The 21,325-nt window shown below is 39.4% G+C and overlaps 1 long non-coding RNA gene across 2 annotated transcripts in view; it reads right to left on the reverse strand.

Annotated features, from left to right (window-relative positions):
- Nucleotides 1-770: 770 nt before the first annotated feature.
- Nucleotides 771-21,325, reverse strand: part of LOC138806199 (uncharacterized) — a 32,475-nt gene continuing 11,920 nt past the window's right edge. For both annotated transcript variants that reach the window (XR_011365736.1, XR_011365737.1), the window contains exons 2-4: nucleotides 20,976-21,096; nucleotides 4,231-4,331; nucleotides 771-1,005 (exon numbers count right to left, since the gene is read on the reverse strand). This is a non-coding gene — a long non-coding RNA (uncharacterized lncRNA). The remainder of the gene's footprint in view (nucleotides 1,006-4,230; nucleotides 4,332-20,975; nucleotides 21,097-21,325) is intronic.

The raw sequence follows: 21,325 nt of genomic DNA on the forward strand, positions 1-21,325 counted from the left end.
CATCGTGTAATTTCAGATCGTGATAAATGCTGTGAACACAAAACAAGCCAGAGGGTGATGGGGAGGGTGAAGTGAGTGTAATTTTAGACCCCGTGGTCCAAAGAAAATTCTCTGATACTATATTTGAACAGAGATCTGAGCCATGAAGGGAAAACAGCCCTGTGAACATATCAGAGTGCAGTTTACCAGGCTCTGGGCATAACAGACATAAAAGCCTCATAGAAATACAGAAAGATGAGTGAATGCATAGACTGGAAGATAAATGATTGGGGTGCATAAATGGGTGGGTGGTGGGTAGAAAGCTGGGGATAGATGGATAGATGGTTAGATGGTTAAGTGGTGGATGGATAGGTGGGTGGATAGATACATGGTTCTGTGAGGTCCTTAGTTCAAATGCAGTAACTCCAAAAAGGGGTGGGGGGGGGAGGGGAGAGGGAAGAAAACATACTATGGGCAATCACAAATATGAGATTGGGAGGATTACAGTTCCAGGCCAACCTGAAAAGAAAATTCAACAAAAGGAACTGGTCATTGTATCACGTATCTGTTCCCGCTACAGTGAGAAGCTAATATAGAAGGATCACAGTCCTGGTTTTGGCCCAGACAAAAAAATTAAATAAATTAATGAGTCCTTACATCAAAATAACCCCTCTTCAAAAAAGAAAAGAAAAGGAAAAGGGTTGAAGTGTTATATAGTCCAAGGACCAGTAGACAGTAAGACTCCCAAAACCACTGATGAGTTATGGTTAAAACAAAATTTTATTTGAGTAAGAAAATGCTGATGCTTCAGGGCCATGCCTGAGGTGAGGGTCTCAGGGCACAGCCCTGGGTGCCAGCCTGGGTCGGCTTTCAAGCATTCTTGGTTGGGATGGGGAGAGGGAGAGGATACAGGCATGCGCAGTAGGGCTATTTGTCCATTTTGGCCAATGGTCACTCCAAAAGGTTGTGCCTGAAGTTCGAAATTCCCGCCAGGGTCTTCCTGCCTAGAGATTGTTGGCGGGAGGCCTGGGAAATAGAACAAAGGATGGGGGGACTTGTTTAGACAGTAGCAGAAGCAGAGTTACAGAAGCTAAAGGAGTCCTATCTAGGGGCAGAGGTAGACCACTTTTGCTTGGGGTCACAGTTCAGTTTTGTTTTTTTTTTTAATTTTTTTATTGTAAAGATACTATACAGAGGGTTACAGTTACATGAGTGAGGTAATGAGTACACTTCCTCTTGAGCATTGTTACCCCCTCCATTGTTTTTCCCCTACCATCCCCTCCCTCCCTCCCTTCCCCAAGGTTCTTTTTTTTTTTTTTTGATTGTGATTAAGTGATTACTTAATTTCCGGTAATTCACAGTATTGTGGAATAATGATGCTCATTTAAAGTCACAAGTTCATTCTAACTTTCCTGGAGCAAATTGTCTATCACAGTCTGTAATATATAACGGTGCTCACATGTTATATACCATATATGTGATCAGCAGCATGGGGATATTTGGTAGTGGTTCAACCAGATGAGTGGGAGTTCTTTGTTTCTTAAGTCCTGTTAGTTTTGTCATATCACCTAACATTTTGGATTTATCATCCACTTATCAGGGAGACCATGTATTGTTTGTCTCTTCGTTCTTGGCTTACCTCGCTCAACATGATTCCTTCTAGCTCCATCCATTTCCCTGCAAATGCCATTATTTTGTCATTTCTAATGGCTGCATAATATTCCATTGTGTATAGATACCACAATTTTTGGATCCATTCATCTGTGGTGGGGCATCTAGGTTGTTTCCATATCCTAGCTATTGCGAACAGTGCTGCAATAAACATGGAGGTGCACGTGTCCTTGTATATTGGTTCCTGTTGTTCAGGGTAGATGCCTAGAAGTGGTATGACTGGGTCGTAAGGGAGGTCAATCTTTAGCTTTCTAAGGACCCTCCAGACTACTTTCCAAAGTGGTTGTATGAGTGTACATTCCCACCAGCAGTGTAATAGCGTTCCTCGTTCTCCACATCCCCTCCAGCATTTGTCGTTGGCTGATTTGTGGATGTGGGACATTCTGACTGGGGTAAGGTGGTATCTCAGGGTTGTCTTTATTTGCATTTCCTTCACCACCAGGGATGATGAACATTTCCTCATGTGTTTCTTTGCCATTTTTATTTCTTCATTTGAGAAGTCCCTCTTTAGTTCCCTTGCCCACTTAGTAATTGGTTTGTTAGGTTTGGGAGGGATTAGTTTCTTGAGTTCCCTGTATATACAGGATGTTAACCCCTTGTCTGATATATTGCTGGTAAATATTTTTTCCCAATTAGTTGGTTGTCTTTCTAGCTTGGTTGCGATAGCTTTATCTGTGCAGAAGCTTTTTATTTTAAGGTAGTCCCATTTGTCGAGTCTCTCTCCAATTTGTTGTTACCCTGGGACTCTGTTCAGGAAGTTCCTTCCTGTGCCTATTAGTTCAAGTGTCTCTCCTACTCTGTCCTGCAGTAGTTTCAGAGATTTCACAGTTCAGTTTTACAACTACAAAAACAGTTATGAAATCATCCATTATTAATAAGCAGAGACGTCTTGTTTCTATATAACCTAAATACCGAAATCAAATATTCTATTTCATCCTCCCTTTCCCTACCACAAAAGAAGGCGTGGCTCAATGGCAGAGTGCCCGCCCATCAGTACAACTTCTTTTTTTAATTTAAACATTGCTTTTAGATTTCATTAAAGTACCATATTGTTGCTAACTTTTCTGTGGGTTCTTTGAGGTCTCTAGGTATATTGTCTACAAATACTTATTTTTTTCTTTTCTGCTAGCTCTTGTTTCCTTGATTTATTTTTTTCCTCTTATCTTACTATCTAAGGCAGATGTTGCAGAAGAATTTTCTCTGGAAAATTGAAACCAAATATTACTCTTCTTTCAAGCTGCCAAGACTAACTCTCAGGGTGTATGTCCCATTGTTTTGCACCTGATCAAGGAATCTAGTCTCACCATGAATACTTCAGTTGTACTCCATCCCTTCCCAATTCTTCTGTGCATAGTCAGAATAACCTTTTCAACATGTAACTTATGCCATAAACTCCCTCTGAACCCCCACTGGGTTATAGTTGCACTTCCAGAATAAATTTAAAGGCTCTAACTTATGCTGCTTTCTTTCTTTCTTTTTTCCCTGAAGATGACAAAGTTTTCCTGCCTCTGATCCTCCTCAGTGGTATTTCTTTTTTCTCCCCCATTTCCTGCCCCCCCACCACCAGTAGTGTTTCTTCTACCTGTAAAACCTCCTATTTCTCCTTCAAGTCTTAAACCTCTTCCAGAGAAGGCCTCTTACAATTCAGAGAAAGCTAGTCAGCGTTCTTTCTCTTTAATGTTTCATTAACTCTTCATTTTCCTTCAAAGCACTTACCACCTTTGGAAACTATATAGTTACTTGGGTGTCCACTTAATATATGTCTCTTCTTATTATACTAAAAGCTCTGTGTGTTCATTTAGTCATTCTTAGCCTATGGCATTTTGCCTGGAAAATAGCGTGCTCTTAATAAATATTTACTGAATGAATAAACTGATGAATGAGAACAGAAAGATGAATAAGACACAATCCTGGCGAGAAAACACCCACAAATCTTGCCTTCCTCTTTATTATTAATTAATTTGTTTATTTATGCCAGTTCTGGGGCTTGAACTCCAGTCCTGGGTGCTGTCCATGAGCCTCTTTGCTCAAGGCTAGCACACTATCATTTAAGCCACAGCTCCACTTCCAGATTTTGTTTTTGTTTTTGTTGGGGTTGGTTTTTTTTTTGAGCAATTAATTGGAGATAAACATCTTACTGACTTTCCTGGCTGGCTTTGAACCACAACCCTCAGATCTCAGCCTCTGGAGTCAGTAGGATTACACAGGGATGAACCACCAGTGTCTGGATTTCCTTCCTGTTTTAATTGACTAGTTTTTCTTACTAGGAACAAAAATCGTAATAAAGAAGATGGCATCCATGACCCTGACTTCATATTCCTCAAAGAGAGGACTTCATTAGGTCAGAAACAGACATACACAAGTAATTATAGCATCCTGAATATGGGCTAGTGAAGATGGCAGGGGAAAAAATAGGATGAACTGGAGCAAGAAATTTAATCTAGGATGAATTCTTGACCCAATCAAATGCACTAGGCTGACAGAGTCAACATAGCCACCTGAGCCATTCGACACTTACACTCCTTTTCATGTGTTTATTATTTCTTCCTAATTACTTATTAAGTTAATTTTAAAACTTGCCTGTAAGTAGCCAAGGGAATGATCCATGCTTTTGCCCAAAGAAAAAGGGGGTTGTCCAAGACCGAAGAGAGTTAGCTTCTGAAGTTGGAGCACTCAGGTCACTAGAAAAGAGATACCAGGTCCCCGTAAACTCAAATACAGGTGGAATGGTAAACGTCAATTTCTGTTAGAGATTCCATCTTTCTTCCAAGTTGGGGGACTAGGACATCCCTCCATTTGCTCAGAACCCTACAATTGTGTCCTGAACCCATCGCCTCCTTCCACTCTACCACCACCCCAGGTCACCTTGTACCTCCAGCCTGCTTTCTGTTGCTGTTGGAAACATTCATTGAGCTATAAATATATTCACTTTTCCTTTCCTGTGACTTCATATTGCCCCAAGACCTTACATAATTTATGTCTTTCTTTGTCATTAAGCCTCCCCATTTCCTCAACCCCACCCCATTCATTCCTTAGCCTATTCTAAGCTGTATACTTTAGAAATAATCCCAGAATCCTGTGTAGAAACACTTCCTATCTGAAAGAATCCAAAGAATACTTTAATACTTGCTAGTGTTTATCCAGTGCCCATAAGATGTCAAGCAATTAGCTTCTCAGGAGAGATAATGGGAAGTAAATGGGCATGGGGGTCAAATAAGTCTAGGTTTTAGTGAATGAAACACAGGCTTGGTTTTTAGTTTTTGCAGCCTCTCATATGTTAATGGGCATCGTGCATTGCTAAGAGGAACGCATGTGTGTTTAAATACCATTATCTGAGAGTTCAATTAGATCTTTCTCCCCTCTTGCACTTGTTTTGTTTTATTATCTTTAAGTAGTTGTGCAAAAGAGCTTGCCATTTAACGAAACAGAAAACGCACCTTGATCAATGTCACCCCTTTCCACATTCTCACCCATTCCTCCCAACCCACCCCGACCCTCGCTTTTCTTAATTTTATAGGATATACATTGAATTCTTAACTACATTCTCCCTCACTTCTCCTCTTCATTTGTCTACCCTTCTCCCCTTAACCCCACACCTTTCAAGTACCCAGACAATGGCCTAATATTGAGAATATACAGAGAGCTTAAAAAACTGGACCCTCAAAGAACCAACAACCCAATTAATTAACAGGATAATGAGCTAAAGAGAGACTTCTCAGAAGAAGAAGTAAAAATGGCCAATAGACACATGAAGAAATGCTCAACATCTCTAGCCATAAAGGAAATGCAAATCAAAACAACATTGAGATACCACCTCACCCCAGTTAGAATGGCCATGTGTGGAAGCTAAAATTATTTATAAACATGTAAGTAAATATGTTGGGTGATATGCAAATGTTTTAACTGAAATATGATGGATTCAAGAGAGAACTCAAATAATGTATTTTCTTGCACTAGTCTTTTATATTTTTTATTGTAAAGATACTTACAGAGGAGTTACAGTTACATGAGTAAGGTAATGAGTCCATTTCCCATGGAGCACTGTTACCTCCTCCTTTGTTTTTCCCCTACTATTCCTTCCCTCCCCATCTCCTTCCTCCCCCATCCCCCCCAATTGTAAAGTTCATTTTCAACATAGTATCTTGTATGTCTATTGTTACAATGGGTCAATCTGTATCATTGTTTCAGCATTTTATTTCCCTTCCCCTCCTCAAATTAGAAACATGTATAAACAAGATGCAGGGCACCAGAATCAAATACAGTGAAAACAGGGATTATACCATAGGGGGAAGAACATACAAAAGAAACAAAAGAGTCACATAGTACATTAAAAACAACATCTTGCACTAGTCTTAACCATCATTGCAATAGTTCTGAATATGGTCTTTCCTTAAAGCAACAACTCTGTGTGTCAGTGACTCAGACAACTAACCTACACAGAGACACAAGTTGGTGTTTCTGGAACCATTTTAGCATCAGCAGCCTCTCATCTTGTTCCCTGTGCACCATGAAGGAAATACATTTATTATGAAATTTGGGGCTGGGAATGTGGCTTAGTGGTAGAGAGCTTGCCTAGCATGCATGAAGCCCTGAGTTTGGTTCCTCATTACCACATAAACAGAAAAAGCCAGAAGTGGTGCTGTGGCTTAAGTGGTAGAGTGCTAATCTTGAGCAAAAGATGCTCAGGGACAGTGAGTTCAAGTCCCTGAGTTCAAGTCCCAGGACTGGTGAAAAAAAAAGTTATTATTAAATTTGATTTTAAAAACAAGAGACTCATGGACAGTACTAAAAAATGAAATATTCGATTTGACTTTTATTTCCATAATTTTTATTTTGTTCTATTGGGATGCTTCTAGAAAGGAAAATGATACTGTACAGATTGGTAATGCTGCAATTTCCTTAATAGTTCTCCATCACAGTCTTTTATTTCACAAGTTTTTGAAGTATGAATTATCTTTTTTCTTGCATTTCAAGTGCTTAACTTCTTTAGATTTCCTAAGTAGAGTACTGTGAACTGCAAAGAAGATGAGAGGTGTGTTTTCACAGAATCTATGTTGTGAACTTAAGTGAGCCTACTTTTTTGTTACCTCTTTGTGACCTCTTGGCGACAAATATATAAGTATGTTTTAATGACAACAATAACATCATCATCTGACAGTACATGGCAGTCCTCAAAAGATGGTACAGTGTGATCCTGGAAGGCAGAATAAGAGTGAAAAACCTGTAGAAATCTGAAGCACTCTTCTATTAGGTCTCTGCCTACCACTTCAGTATCGTCTCTTGCTGCTTTTGAGCACCATTTTTGGGTTCACCAACAAAGCATGCTGTCTGCCTCTATTCTTTTGTCAACTCTCTCAAGGAAGTGGAAGTTTCCCTAACTAGTTTCCTTGTCTTTTTGTTGTTGTTTGGTAGTGAGACTTGAACTCAGGGCCTATGCACTGTCTCTTGAGCATTTTCACTCAAGACTAGCACTCTATTATGTTGAATCACAGTGTCACTTCTGGTGGTTAATTAGGCTAGTTCTGAATCATGATCCTCAGAGTAGCTAGAATTATAGGCATGAGCCACTAGTACCTTAATAGCCATCTTGTCTGAATAGTGCTGAGTTCAAGCCTTAGTTCTGGCATCACTTCTTACAGAAAGTCCTTACTGCTTTTTATCCAGCTCTCCACAGCTGAACTAGATACTGGTAGACAGGATGGACACTCAGTGAACATCCATCATTGTTCTTGCTGCATAGGTCTCTCAGGAGATGTCTGCAATCATCTCCTTTCCAGATCCTGAGCTCTCCAGTCAAGCATTGTGTCTTATAGGTTCTTGTGCCCCAGGCCTGACTTGATCTTGATCAGAGCCGTGACTCCATTCTGGCTCAAGCAGACTGTATCACTCTGGGTCTGCTCTTGCTTTTTGTTTGTTTGTTTGTTTTTGTTTCCATTCTGGACCAAGAACTTGGTTCTGGTAAAAATTTCTGTAGGAGGAAAAGTAATGCATAAAAGCATGTTGTGGGTCATCTGCATACACTCTCAGCTGAGTTCATGCAGAAGGAAACTATATTCATTCATTTCTAGATAAGAATGGCCATTGGATCACTTATGACTTTGATGTAATTTCCAGAAAAACTGACTCCAAACTGAGTTTTAACACAGACACGAAAGATAAGCTAGGAAGTAGACTGCACCCCTCTTCAGGTTGAGCACAACTAAAACTGAAAAGAAAACACATAGATGCCATAAAACTATATTAACTGAGAGGAGAACAGAAAATATGAACATAGGACTCAGGACAAGGGTCATGAAGGCAAAGGGAGGAATGAGGAGGAAGCCGTGTGGTTAAGATTTATGGTCTCAAGGTCCTAATACGTATTTTGCATAGTGAGTTTGAGAATGAGTTTTACATTATTAAAAGCATAATAAAAATACATAAACAGAGTGGTAGCAGAGTTAGACCTAGAGTGAACATTTTTTAGTGCCTAGAATTCTACAAGGCTCCCCCAAATACAAACACTATTATAGGACCTCTGGCCCCAACATAGACTGTCCTCCACAGAAAGGCAGAGGATTGGCAAGGAAACTTTGTAGCCCTTGTGAACTGGGAACCAAAGATAGGGCCAGTCTAATGCCAAGAAAGGATTCAAATTGCAGGGATTTAGACAAAATAAATATGCCTTGGCTGCCTTTTTTTTCTTCCTTCCTTCTTCCCTCCCTCCTTCTTTCCTCTCTCCTCCATCCATCCCTCCTTTGCTTCCTTCCTTCCTTTCTTCTACATATATAATAGCCATTAGTAAATAAGTGCACTGGTGGGATAAAATCAATAAACCCAAACCAGATATTGATTAGAGATGATCCATTTATTGTTAAGTGAGCATTTGCACATGCCCTGTGGCATTAATAGTTAACACAATTTAGTAAAAGGAAAGCTATCCAATTAGTAGGCTAGTTTTTAGGTCATATTTGGATATGCAAAACCCCTACCAGGTAAGTTCAATTCTTCTTTTACTAATCTCAGATGCATAAGACCTTATAATAACATATCTGTGAATATATGAGGCCTCCCTACACCATAGGGGGGGTGGGGGGAAACTCCAAACTTTCCGTGTTTTTTTCTTTAACACTTCATTGACAAGTGCTATTTGTGAATTGATGGTAATGCAGATAATACCTAAATGTGAAGGTAGGTACTGGTGACTCACATCTATAATCCTAACTACTTAGGAGGCTTAGACCTTGAAGTTCAAGATTGAAGGTCAGCTTGGGCAGAACAGCTCACTAGACCTTATCTTCCAAACCAGTAGGAAGCAAGTCTGGAGGCATTGCTCAAGAGGTAGAGTTCAAGCTCCAGTGCATCCCCACATGTACACACATCTAAAAACAAGCAAACAAGCTAACCAACATGCAAGTGTGAGCCAAATAGGAATGGTTCTCTCCTTCATATCATGTTTAAATTTTTATCCTAATGATTAATGAGTTTCCAGCGAAAGCTATGATTCTTCAGGCAAAGTAAAGTGGAGTTAAGGATTCGTGTGTGTGTGTGTGTGTGTGTGTGTGTGTGTGTGTGTGTGTGTGTAAACTGGATCAATATTGAGAGTGAAGTCAAATCACAGGAGCAAAAGGAACTCATAAGTAGCTATTACACTATCTGATTCCTTCTCTTCCATAGTTTATTTTTGAAGAAAATTGGTCAGATTTCCATTAAATGTTAGTCTCTATATAGTGTGCAGAACTGACACAGTGTGAACTTAGTGATAAAAAGTAGTAAACAAAAGCATCCAGCAGTGTAAGAGCTCGGACCTGCTTACCCTCTGTTTTGATCAGAGTCACCCCAGAGGGACCAAAGTCAGCATGATAACTGTGTCTGGTTTGCCTCATCACATTGTCTGTGGTGCTCTAGTATAAATTACTAGATAATCATCCTGCAATTTGCTTCATTCTGGCCACGTAGGCTTGGCTGTGTGCTGCTAATGTTGCTGTCTCTCCTCGAAGAACTTGAAGTTGAGACTAGAAGTCTGAACACTTTCAACGCAAAAGAATGTTTTCAAACAAAGTTAATGTGATTTGTGATTGGGAGGAGAGGTTCTCTGAGGGCCCAGCGGGGGAGAGACGGCTGTGGGGAGATGGAAGGAAGCAGTTGGTTGTTCTGACATTCTTTAGAGACAGCAATGGGCTCCTGAGTTTGGCAAGTCGAGAAAAGAAGGATGGGGGAAGGGAGGAAGAATGCTTAGTTCACTATTAAGGATGTTGGGACATCCATTTTCAGCATATATTGGGAAATGGAGAGCTGAAACTTGGAAGGTACTATAAAGACTTAATGAGAGCAATCGAAAGTCATCTAAACACAGATTTCTGACACAGGAAGACACTCAACACCTGATCCCAGGGTCCTTCCACAAATATAATATCTACACAGGTTCAGCAGGATCTGCTTGACTGTTAGGACCTCTTCATCACACACACACACACACACACACACACACACACACACACACACACACACACACACACACACACACATACACACACACACCATTCCATTTCTTAAGACTTTATAGGAAGAAGGAAAGTCTTAGTTACAAAATATCTGTGGAAAGGAAGAAAAAATTCCCCATACTCTTTTAGATTCGTGGTTAGGTCTGAAAATTAAGAAAAAAAAAAGAAAGAGAGAGAGAAAGAAAGAAAGAGTGAGAGAGAAAGAAAGAAAGAGTAAGAGAGAAGAAAGAGAGGAAGGAAGGAAGGAAGAAAGGAAAAAAGAAAGCAAGGAAGGAGGGAAGGAAGAAAGGAAAGAAGGAAGGAAGGAAGGAAGAAAGAAAGGAAAAAAGAAAGCAAGGAAGGAAGGAAGGAAGGAAGGAAGGAAGACTGGAGAAAAGCATGTAAATTTTATTTGATGTTAGTATTTTACATGTATATAGGGGCCTTCATATAAAGGAAATTGAGACCCAAAGAAGATCGGACTGAGAGTTTACATGCTGTCCTAACAAAAATGAGTCATTGTGCACAAATGACAAGTCAAAGGAAAAAGGGACTGGGGCTAAGGGTGGCACCTTGTGGGAAAGTGACCTGGACATGTAAAGAGGAGACTGAGCAACAAGGACAATTCTTTTAATAAGGCTCATTTGTGCAGCTTCAGCTCCATATCAACTCCTGTGACAGCATGCTTTCCTCTTTCTGGTACAAGGGGGGCATATTTCTCATGGAGATTTATATCCTGCTTTTAGGTCAAAAGGGGGAGGGCAAAGAACATACTTCCTCTGCCCTTTTTCCATGGCCCTTAGCTAAAAATAATCACACTGTGATCAAGTAGCATATTTTTGAGGTGGTGCCTTCTAATCCCTCCCACTTGCCATCCTTGGCTCAGCAAATTTTGCTGGAATTTAACATTAATACACTAGGATGTTATCATCTATGTATTGAGTACACCTTAATATAAAACACAGAAATATTAATTGTTTTTGTTTGTTTGTTTGTTTGTTTCTTTGGTTGGTCATGGGGCTTAAACTCTGGGCCTGAGTGCTGTCCCTTAGCTCTTCAGCTCAAGGCTAGTGCTCTACCACTTGAGCTACAGCACCACTTCTGGTTTTCTGGTGGTTTATTGGAGATAAGAGTTTCATGGACTTTCCTGCCCGGGCTGGCTTTGAACTGTAATCCTCAGATCTCAGCCTCCTGAGTAGCTAGGATTATAGGCATGAGCCACTGGTGCCCGGCTAGAGATATTAATTGATGTCATGTATTTATTTCCTAAAAAGATAAAGTCTACACTTATATCTTTTCAATCTTTAAAGGCTAGGCCAGTCAATATTTCTGCACCTCTTAGAAAATGAATTAAAAAGATCATTCATTTTAATTCCATTATATTAACTGATGACTTCTGCTTGACTCAGCAAGTTTTAAGAATTTAATGCATTTGTTTTTCTACAACTTGGTAATAGATGATCAAAAGATGAATTTTTCATACTACTAAAGTTTTTTTCAGTTCTAACTTGTACACATTCTCTATAAAATGATTTTAAAAGTCATCCTAGATGATCATCTTACAAGTAAGCATTTATAACTAGTTGGGTGCTGGTGGCTCATGCCTGTAATCCTAGCTACTCAAGAGGCTGAGATCTGAGAAGCATGGTTCAAAGCCAGCCAGGGTAAAGCCATGAGAGACTCTTTTCTCCAATTAACAACCAGGAAACAAGAAGTAGAGCTGTGGCTCAAAGTGGTAGAGTGCCAGCTTTGAGTGAAAGAGAGTTCAGGGATAGTACCCAAGTTCTGAATTTAAGCCCCAAGACTGACCAAAACAAACAAACACAATATTGCCAGGCACATGCCTGTAATCCTAGCTACTCATAAGGCTGAGATCTGAGGATTATGGTTTGAAGCCAGCCAGGGCAGGAAACTACATGAGACTCTTATCTCCAATAAACCACCAGAAACCAGAAGTGGCATTGTGGCTCAAATAGTAGAGCACTAGCCTTGAGCTGAAGAGCTGAGGGACAGCCCCAGGCCCAGAATTCAAGCCCCACAACTGACAAAACAAAAACAAAAACAAAATATTTATAACTATTTCAGCACTTAATTCTTAATTTATTCAAATATAGATATTTATTTTATTAATAAGTCTAAATATAGCCATTTAAAATAATTTAAATATTAAAGAAACTGAGCATATACATAATGAAACACGGAGGACTCATTATATTGTAGTATCTATTTCCCAGTCAATTTTTTGGTCACTCTATCATCTTGCAACTTAGAACAATACTAGATATTTTAGGAGGTAAGAAAATGAAACAGTAAGTTAGGTGCTGGTGGCTCACCTGTGATTCTAGCTACTCAGGAGGCTGAAATCTGAGGATTGTATTTCAAATACAGCCCAATCAGGAAAGTTTGTGAGACTCTTATCTTTAAGTAACCACCAAAAAGCTAGAAGTAGAATTGTAACTCAGGTGGTAGAGTACTAGCCTTGAGTAAAGAAAGCTCAGGGACAGTGCCCAAACCCAGAGTTCAAGCCCTAAAACTGCAGTGTGTGCGCGCGCGTGTGCATGCTCACATACAGAAGGAGGAGGAGGAAGAGGAAGAGGAGGAGGAGGAGGAGGAGGAGAATGAGGAGGAGGTGGAGGAGGAGGAGAATGAGGAGGAGGAGGAAGAGGAGGAGGAGTAAAAAAAGGCAAAAAGAAAGAAAATGAAACAAGTGAAACTTTCTTGAAAGCAAGAGAATTTAAGTGTGGTCATAAGTAACCAATACAAAAATACAAATAAGCCTGAGACAAGGTAGAGGATATGACCCACAATCCTATTTTAGTTGGGTTTTGGGGCTTGGTGCTTAGGAAGTCTCTGATGAACAAGACAACTAAACTGGTCCTTGAAAAGTAGAATTTGGGATATAGAAAAGAAAGAGAGAGAGAGAGAGAGAGAGAGAGAGAGAGAGAGAGAGAGAGAGAGAGAGAGAGAGAGAGAGAGAGAGAGAGAGAGAGAGAGAGAGAGAGAGAGAGCAATTACCCACAAAAGAATCAAAAGCATCTAGATGGGTAAATACAGCTGGTAGGGGAACTAAGCAAATGTTTGGTTTGAGCCAAAGGCTCAAAGTTAAGGATTTTATGATGGCAAATGTTGGTTGAAATGATTTCATGCCTTAAGGAATTTGGACTTGATTCTGAAGCCAATTGTCTGAAAGGTCAAGATAGAGGATAGGCATGCCATGATCCTACCTAAATTTCAAGATGACAAACATAGCAACTCTGGGGCTGGGGGTGGAGCTGGCTGGTAGAGTATGTTTAGTATATACACAGCCACAGGCTCCATTACTATCTCCAGCTTCCTTCTCTCCTCCAAAAAATGGTAACAAATTGAAGAAAGATTTAGAGGTAATGGGAATGAAGCACTGTCAGGACAGAGAGTGGGTTTATGTGTCATTCACAAGGCACATAATGATCAGAGTCCACAAGCAAGGAAAACTGTCCTAGGTAGAGGGGTGACATCTTCAAACTAGGATAAGGTGATAATGTGTGTAGTTCTGTTATAGATTGTGTCTAAGGGTATCTTGTAATAGTGGTTCATCTTGAAAAGAAATAATCTTTATGGAATAGTTGTACTGGGACTGAGAAATCTTCCTCATGGAATAGCTGTATTGGAACATAGCACCAGGGAGAAACATACAAAGCCATGCTGACTTTCCTCTCTGTACAGATGATAACTGTTTTTCCTTTCACCCTTTATAGGGAATATGTCACTGGGATTTCTTTCAGAAGTTTACCATTCTGCCCAAAGAAACCTACAGGAGGAAAATAATCACCACTGACCGTTATTCAACGCAGCAATCAGTGGTAATATAAACTGGTAAGTATTTGGCCTTATGTAAGTTGTCTTTTTCTTTTTTCAGGTCAAAGTCTGAGGTAATATCAAGGAAGACAGCTTGACTTTTAAGAGGACCTCAATTTTAGCTGTTGAAAAGCTCAAAGTTGACTTAACCTGTTCCCTCCAACTAGTCCTTGACAGATTTATAGCAAAGAGAGAAAAATGAGACTTTGGGGGTATCTCCTGTCTTTCACACAGGTGGTGTTCACCCATTAAATCACTGACTCAATTCTTTGTCTTTCACGACACAAGGAGAACAGAAATATTAAGCACATACAAGTAAATATACACTTAGAAACTTCAGCAAGTGTTCTGAAATTGTAAGAACCAGACATGATTAACTAGGATGAGGATTGCAGGAGGTGTGGTTCAGTGGTAGAGAACTTGCTTACCATGTGCAGGACCTTAAATTTCATCCCTAGCACCATAAAAGCAAAATACAATAGAAGTAATGAATGAGGGGCAATGATGAGTGATTATGGGTAGATAAATGGAATCAGAGAAAGCTTCTCTTAAGAAGCAATATTTAAAGGCAGTTGAATTACTCAGGGAAAGAAGTATAGCAATTTACATTAAGACAGAAGCTCAGGTCTGATTAGCTATAATAATTTACAGTGAAATTGCATGACCCTTGTATACATGCTATTGGACCTAGAGGTATAACATTAAAAAATATTATAGATCATCTAGCAATATGTGAAAGTGTCACTCATTAATTTGAAATAGCAATTTGCAATACTATGATTATAAACTATTTAGCTTGGGGCAATAATATATTTCCATGTCTTATGAAATTATTCATTCTCATTAAGTCTTAATGATCCTTCCTGCCAAGATTAGAGCTAATTAACTACTCCTTTCACCTACATTAATTTATGAGTTACTCATGATGAATCTAATAAATGTTTCTGTGTTAGTTGGCCAAAGTGAGTTTCATGGGGCCAGAAACTAGCCACCACTAAGCACACATAGAAACAAATACTTCAGAAACCAGAATTGCCATCATTAGACAATCCAGACAGAAAACAGCAGGGCCAAACAGAATGGTATATTAGATAGCCATCCACCTAACATTAGTTGGGTAACTAAATACATTGTTTCCATGGTTACAGGCACTGGTATCAGTAGATGGTGGTCTTGAGTAGGGATAGCAAATCACCATTTCAGAATTGATAGAGGGTGATTGACAATGATGAAAGTCATTAGCACTGAATTCGTTGACTTAAATGCTAACGGTACATTGAACTGCTCTTGCACATACATTTTTTTAGAACCAAGAAGATGTCCAATGGAGAAAGCCAGCACTAATATATCATCATAGGCTTGAGAAGAGGGAAATATGTTTATCAGGTCTAAAGAGCCCTGGTACCCCAACATGTGCTCCAGGCACCAGCAGTATCAATGTCACCTGAACTTGGTAGAAATTCACATTGTAAGTCAGTTGCCCATGGTTCACCTCTGTGATCCTAGCTGCTCAGTAGGCTGAGATCTGGAGGCTTGAGATTCAAAGCCAACCTGAACAGAAAAGTCAATAAAAATCTCTCCTACTAACCAGTAAAATGCTGGCCTTGAGGCATGGCTCAAGTGGTAGAACACGAGACGTGTGTCTAGTATCATCACAGAAAGAAAAGAAAAAGAAAAGAATAAAAAGGAAGAAAGGAGAAAGAAAAAGAGGGAGAGAGGGGGAGGGGAAGGGAAGGAGGAAGAAAGAAAAGAAGAAAGGTAAAGAGAAGGAGAGAGGAAAGGAGGAGAGGCAAACATTTTGTTGACAAATTTTCTTTTCAGAACTAGACAAATGCTCATGTAAGGCATAGAATGGAGCAGGTCCAATGGGCACAAGTGTCTTGGTCATATCTGGCCAGTCTATGTTCATTAGCACAGAGGCACTATACATTTCCACTTATTCTATTAAATTGTACCCTGCTCACAGTTGTACAGGCTTTCCTTCTTGACAAGTATGTTTATATGAAACACCTAATCCTCTGAGTGTCACAACCAAAAGTGATACTAAAAACAGTAAGTTTGGTTCAAATAATATTTCATATAAATGAGTTGAGAAGTAGCTGGGATGCGGCTCAGTGGGTGCCTTGCATGAGTAAAGCAAGCCCTAGGTTCCATTCCCAGCGATATATACACATACATATGCATACACATGCACGTACGCCCGTGCATGCGCACATACACACTTCACAATCTTTTAAAGACTTGAAAAGTGGTTTATGTGTAAACACTGCTAAATCACTAAGTATGTTTGAAGCATATGATTATGCACATTAAGTAGAAATATTTACTTTGATGATTATACTTTATTGGAAATTCTGACAACTAAATCAACTCTGATTCCAACGCCAAAACAGTAACAATTGTAGGACATAGCCATTAGGTTTTTTGTTGTTGTTTTGGGTTTTTTTTGTTTTGCTAGTAGTCTAATTTATTACTCAAAAGGAATTAAAATACATGTTGTGAAGCTTTTCCATGAAAATCACTTAGTCTCTCTTTCAGCCTTCCCTTTTGAAAAGTGAATTTACATTTGAAGAAAGGGGGTTAAAAACAGACTTTTTTTCAATCTGCAATTTAGTAAGCTTATCAATTTGATATAAAAATGCAACTGCTAGCTGGGCACTATGCCTGGGGTTATGCCTGAAATCATACCTACTAAGGAGGCCGAGACATGGAGGGTATTGTGGTTCCAAGCCAGCCCAGAAGAAAAAGTCCAAGAGACTCTATCTCCAATTAACTAGCAAAATGCAAGACTGGAAGTATCACTAACGTGGTAGAGCACCAGCTAAACAAGCCAGTCTAGTAAACATGCTGAGTAAGAGTGAAAGGTCCTGGTCTGGCAGGTGCACACATGCTTGCACTCACGTGCTCATGTGTGTGTGTGCGCACACACACGCAAACACACATCTCTAGGTTTACAATTGATAGAAAATCCAATATCATTCTAGGGACACTATGAATATCAATCTTGTCACTTTATTTTAACTTCTCTCTTCTCCTTTTTCTTTCTACATAAGTGATAGGCATTTATTTCTTTGGTTTTCAGCTCCCTTGTGGAAGGAAGGAGTCTATCTACCATGTCCTGTTGCCTCTTTAAATATACTTTAGAATGTGCCCAACCTATGGCAGAATTGGCATTGTGAGGATTTCTCTTCCTCAGCTGGACTTTTGTTCTCCCTCTTCTTAAAAATCTGTTTTCCTTGCTCACATGGAAATCATGAATTTATTGAAGTTTTAAAAAAATGGCAGGTATAAATCTGTATCATAACCATGATAATTCTCTGAACTTCTTTAATTATAGATTCAAAAGAAACTAAACAAATGTGAGCTAGGGGTTGTCATTCACTGGTATAAAACTTCAGGCTACGGTATTTGAAGCCTTCATGTGGGCTAGCACTGTTTTCCTTGCAGGAAAAATAAAAACATATTTTTAAAAATGATATGAAAATGTTACTGAAAAAATAGATTTTTTTCTACTAACTTTCATGTCATTCTATTTTATTTTGGTTTTTATTTTGGGTCCGGTCGTGGGCCTGAACTCTGAGCCTGAGCGCTGCCCCTCAGCTCTTCAGCTCAAGGTTAGCACTCTACCACTTGAGCCACAGCACCACTTCTGGCTTGTTTTTTGCTTATGGGTGCTGAGGAATCGAACCCAGGGCCTCAAGCATGCAAGGCAAGTGCTTTACCACTGAGCCACCTTCCCAGCCCAATGTGTCATTCTATTTTAAAGAAACAGAATCTGAAAAGTTACAACGTTGGATCTTGTTATCATGAAGAAACTAGAACCAAGCAGGATTTAAACAATACATATAAGCAAACAAAGTCAAAGTAATTATTAAAAATTTTTTAAAAGGAACTAAAGAAAAAGTAGCCAACCAAGTCTAGAATTTCCCAAGCAAACTTTTTTCTTTCTTTCTTTCTTTCTTTTCTTTTCTTTTCTTTTCTTTTTGTTAGTTATAGGGGCTGAACTCTGGGCCTGGGCACTGTCCCTTAGCTCTTCAGCTCAAGGCTAGCACTCTACCACTTGAGCCACAGCACCACTTCCGTGTTTTTCTACTTATGTGGTGTTGAGGAATGAAACCCAGGGCCTCATGCATGCAAGGCAAGCACTCTACCACTGAGCCATCTTCCCAGCCTCCTCCCAAGCAAATTTCTTAGGCTCATCTCTAAATATGTCAAAGTTCAGAATAAGGTCGATATTTTTAAAGCAAAAATTGACATCTTTTTTTTCTATTTTGATCTAGTCTCTTCATTCAGATTTCTTTTTTTTATTGTCAGGTGATGTACAGAGAGGTTTCAGTTACATAAGTAAGGTAATGAATATATTTATTGTCAACCTTGTTACCCCTTCCCTCAATTTTCTCCTACTTTCCCTCCCCACCAAGTTGTACAGATCATTTCCAACATGTTGTCTTGTGTATGTCGCTGTTGCATTGGCTCCCCCTTGTCCTTTGACTCATGATTCTGTTGTTCCCCTTCCCTTCCCTAATTCAAATAAATGTATATACGATACCAGGGTACCAAAATCAAATACAGTGACAACAGAGGATATCCCATAGGGGGAAGAACATACAAAAGAAACAAAAAAATTACATAGTACATTAAAAACAACAACAACAAAGAAAATCCTCTTGTATCCATGTCTTGAAGTTCATTTCGTTTAGCATCATCATTATAAATGGTCATATGTACATAGCTATTGAGCTATTCTGCTCATCTGATAAGACTATCCTAGATGTATACTATTATTACAAATAAGGGAGACCATGGGACCTATGTGTCTTTGGGAAAAACTGAAATCTTTTATTTTCACATTCTCTTACATTCTGGGGAAAAACATAAAACAAATCAAAGATGGAATAGGGGTGCCTAAAGCACTTAGATTAAGAATTCAGTGAGAACTGGGCAGCCAGCTCTCATGTGACTCATGGTTGCAATCCTCATAGTCAAGAGACTGAGGTCTGAGGATTGAGGTTCAAATCCAGCATGGGCAGACAAATCCAAGAGACTCTCATCTCCAGTTAACCAGCAACAAGTGGGAAATAGAGGAATGGTTCAAGTGGTAGAGCACCAGTTCTGAGTGAAAAAGCCAAGAGAGAGAAGGAGGCACTGAGTTCAAGACCCAATACCATTCTGGTACCAACCCAAAAAGAAGAAAAAAGAGAGAAAGAGAGAAAGAGAGAAAGAGAGAAAGAAAGAAAGAAAGAAAGAAAGAAAGAAAGAAAGAAAGAAAGAAAGAAAGAAAGAAAGAAAGAAAGAAAGAAAGAAAGAAAGAAAAGGAAAGGAAAGAAGGAAGGAAGGAAGGAAGAAAGGAAGAAAGAAAGAAGGGAGGGGAGAGGAAGGAAGGAAGGAAGGAAGGGAGAGAGAGAGAAAGAAGAAGGAAGAAGAGAAAGGAAAAAAGAAGGAAGGAAAGAAGGAAGAAAAGAAAGAAGGAAAAGAAAAAAGGAAAGGAAGAAAAAGAGAGAAAAGAGAAATATAAAGAAAAGAGAAAGAAAGAAAAGGAGACAGAAGAAAAGAAGGAGGTAGGAAAGAAGAGAGGAAGGAAGGAAGGAAGATTACTTTAGAAGCTATGAGATAGCAAAGATGCAATGAAAATTTGTATAACTGTTTTGGTGAACAAAATTATAAAACCATAAGCATCCTAAATCCTATTTATGCTACCATTTAGCTAATGTTGCTAAGTGGTCTCTCTTTTCTGAGAATGACACTGGCTAAAACTGAGGAGTCAGATCAGGGAAATACATTTTGTGGATGGCGCATAAATATAAAGAAAAAAAAAGTTGCCGGGCGCTGGTGGCTCACACCTGTAATCCTAGCTACTCAGGAGGCTGAGATCTGAGGATCGCGGTTCAAAGCCAGCCCGGGCAGGAGAGACCGTGAGACTCCTATCTCCAATAAACCACCAGAAAACCGGAAGTGGCGCTGTGGCTCAAGTGGTAGAGCGCTCGCCTTGAGCTGAAGAGCTGAGGGACAGCGCCCAGGCCCAGAGTTCAAGCCCCACGACCGACAAAAAAAAAAAAAAAAAAAGAAAAAAAAAGAAAAAAAAAGTTGTTTACCAGAAAGACAGCCTTGCTTTTGAAAAGATCAAGCAGGAACCTTAGTGACTATTAAATGTGACTCCTGGCCTCTGGAAGCCCATGATCTCATGAGCAGAGAACTGAACATTTTTGCTAAGGAATAAAGGGGGGGGCGCGGGGTTTCTACTTTATGAGCAGATTTAATCTGCATCTTACACTATATTTAGATTTACTTGGAGAGGAATTTTAATCTGTTCAGCTGTAGAATGGAGAGACTGGCTTGGTCCTGTGGTTGATAGTGCAAATATGTGCAACACTCACCTGGCATTAAATTCCCATCAGTCCACAGCATAACAAAAAGAGGACTGTGTAGTAAATTCTTCATTAAGCCATCTTTTTAATTTAATTTAATTTTAGTTGGTGGTATTGGCCTCATGCTTATCTCTACCACTTAAGCCCCAACCCCAGCTTTTCCTGCTTTCATTATTTTCTCAGTTAGGGATTCATGCTTTTTGTCTGGGTTAAGCATCATCTGTGATCCTCCTACCACTACCTTCTACAAAGCTCAGTTGACAGGCTTGCACCACCATATCTGGCCCAACTTTTAAATGATGTCCTTTATTCTGAGATTGTGTCCCCTCTTATTTATTCTTCCTCTCTGGATTCCTCTTTACAAAATTTAAGTCAGTGAATTTCTCTTGGTCATCAGCATATAAAGGAAAAGCACTCCCGTATGACTAATATACAACATCTGTTTAAGTTAGAGGCCAATTAACTCTCATTTTTTTCCTTGCACCACAGAATCTCAATGTAATTCCTTCAAATCTCATATTATCATACCTCTGTGTTGATCTATGTTCAAGTTACAGTGGAAAAAGTAAATCATCTAACTGGGAATGTGGCTTTGTGGTAGAATGTTTACCTAGCATGCATGAGGCCCAGGGTTCAATTTCATTTGAATGCAACAAGTACTTACTTGAAGGTCAACAGTGGTAGTTCTAGGGCCCAGCTGGGTGTGCTGGTGTTTAGGGAATGGTTGAGAGACCATCTGGAGACTCATCTACAGTCAGTAATACTGAATTTGCTTCCATTGTATCCTGTGGATTAATGACAATGGCATTAATAGGTTTCTAAGTGTTTTTTTATTTATTCTCTCCATTAGATTAAGAAAAAGTTGCTCATTCATATAAAAGAATAAGCACAACCAGTGCAGGAAATCACTTCAAAATACAAGTCTTCAAAATAGTGATGCTCACCTTGGCTTTGTTTATTTTGCAATATATTGTTATGCATTGGTAGCCACAGGGCCCCAAATCAGATACCAAA

This window comes from Dipodomys merriami, unplaced genomic scaffold (genome assembly GCF_024711535.1).
Source record: "Dipodomys merriami isolate MVZ:Mamm:240054 unplaced genomic scaffold, mDipMer1.0.p SCAF_4, whole genome shotgun sequence".
NCBI lineage: Eukaryota > Metazoa > Chordata > Mammalia > Rodentia > Heteromyidae > Dipodomys > Dipodomys merriami.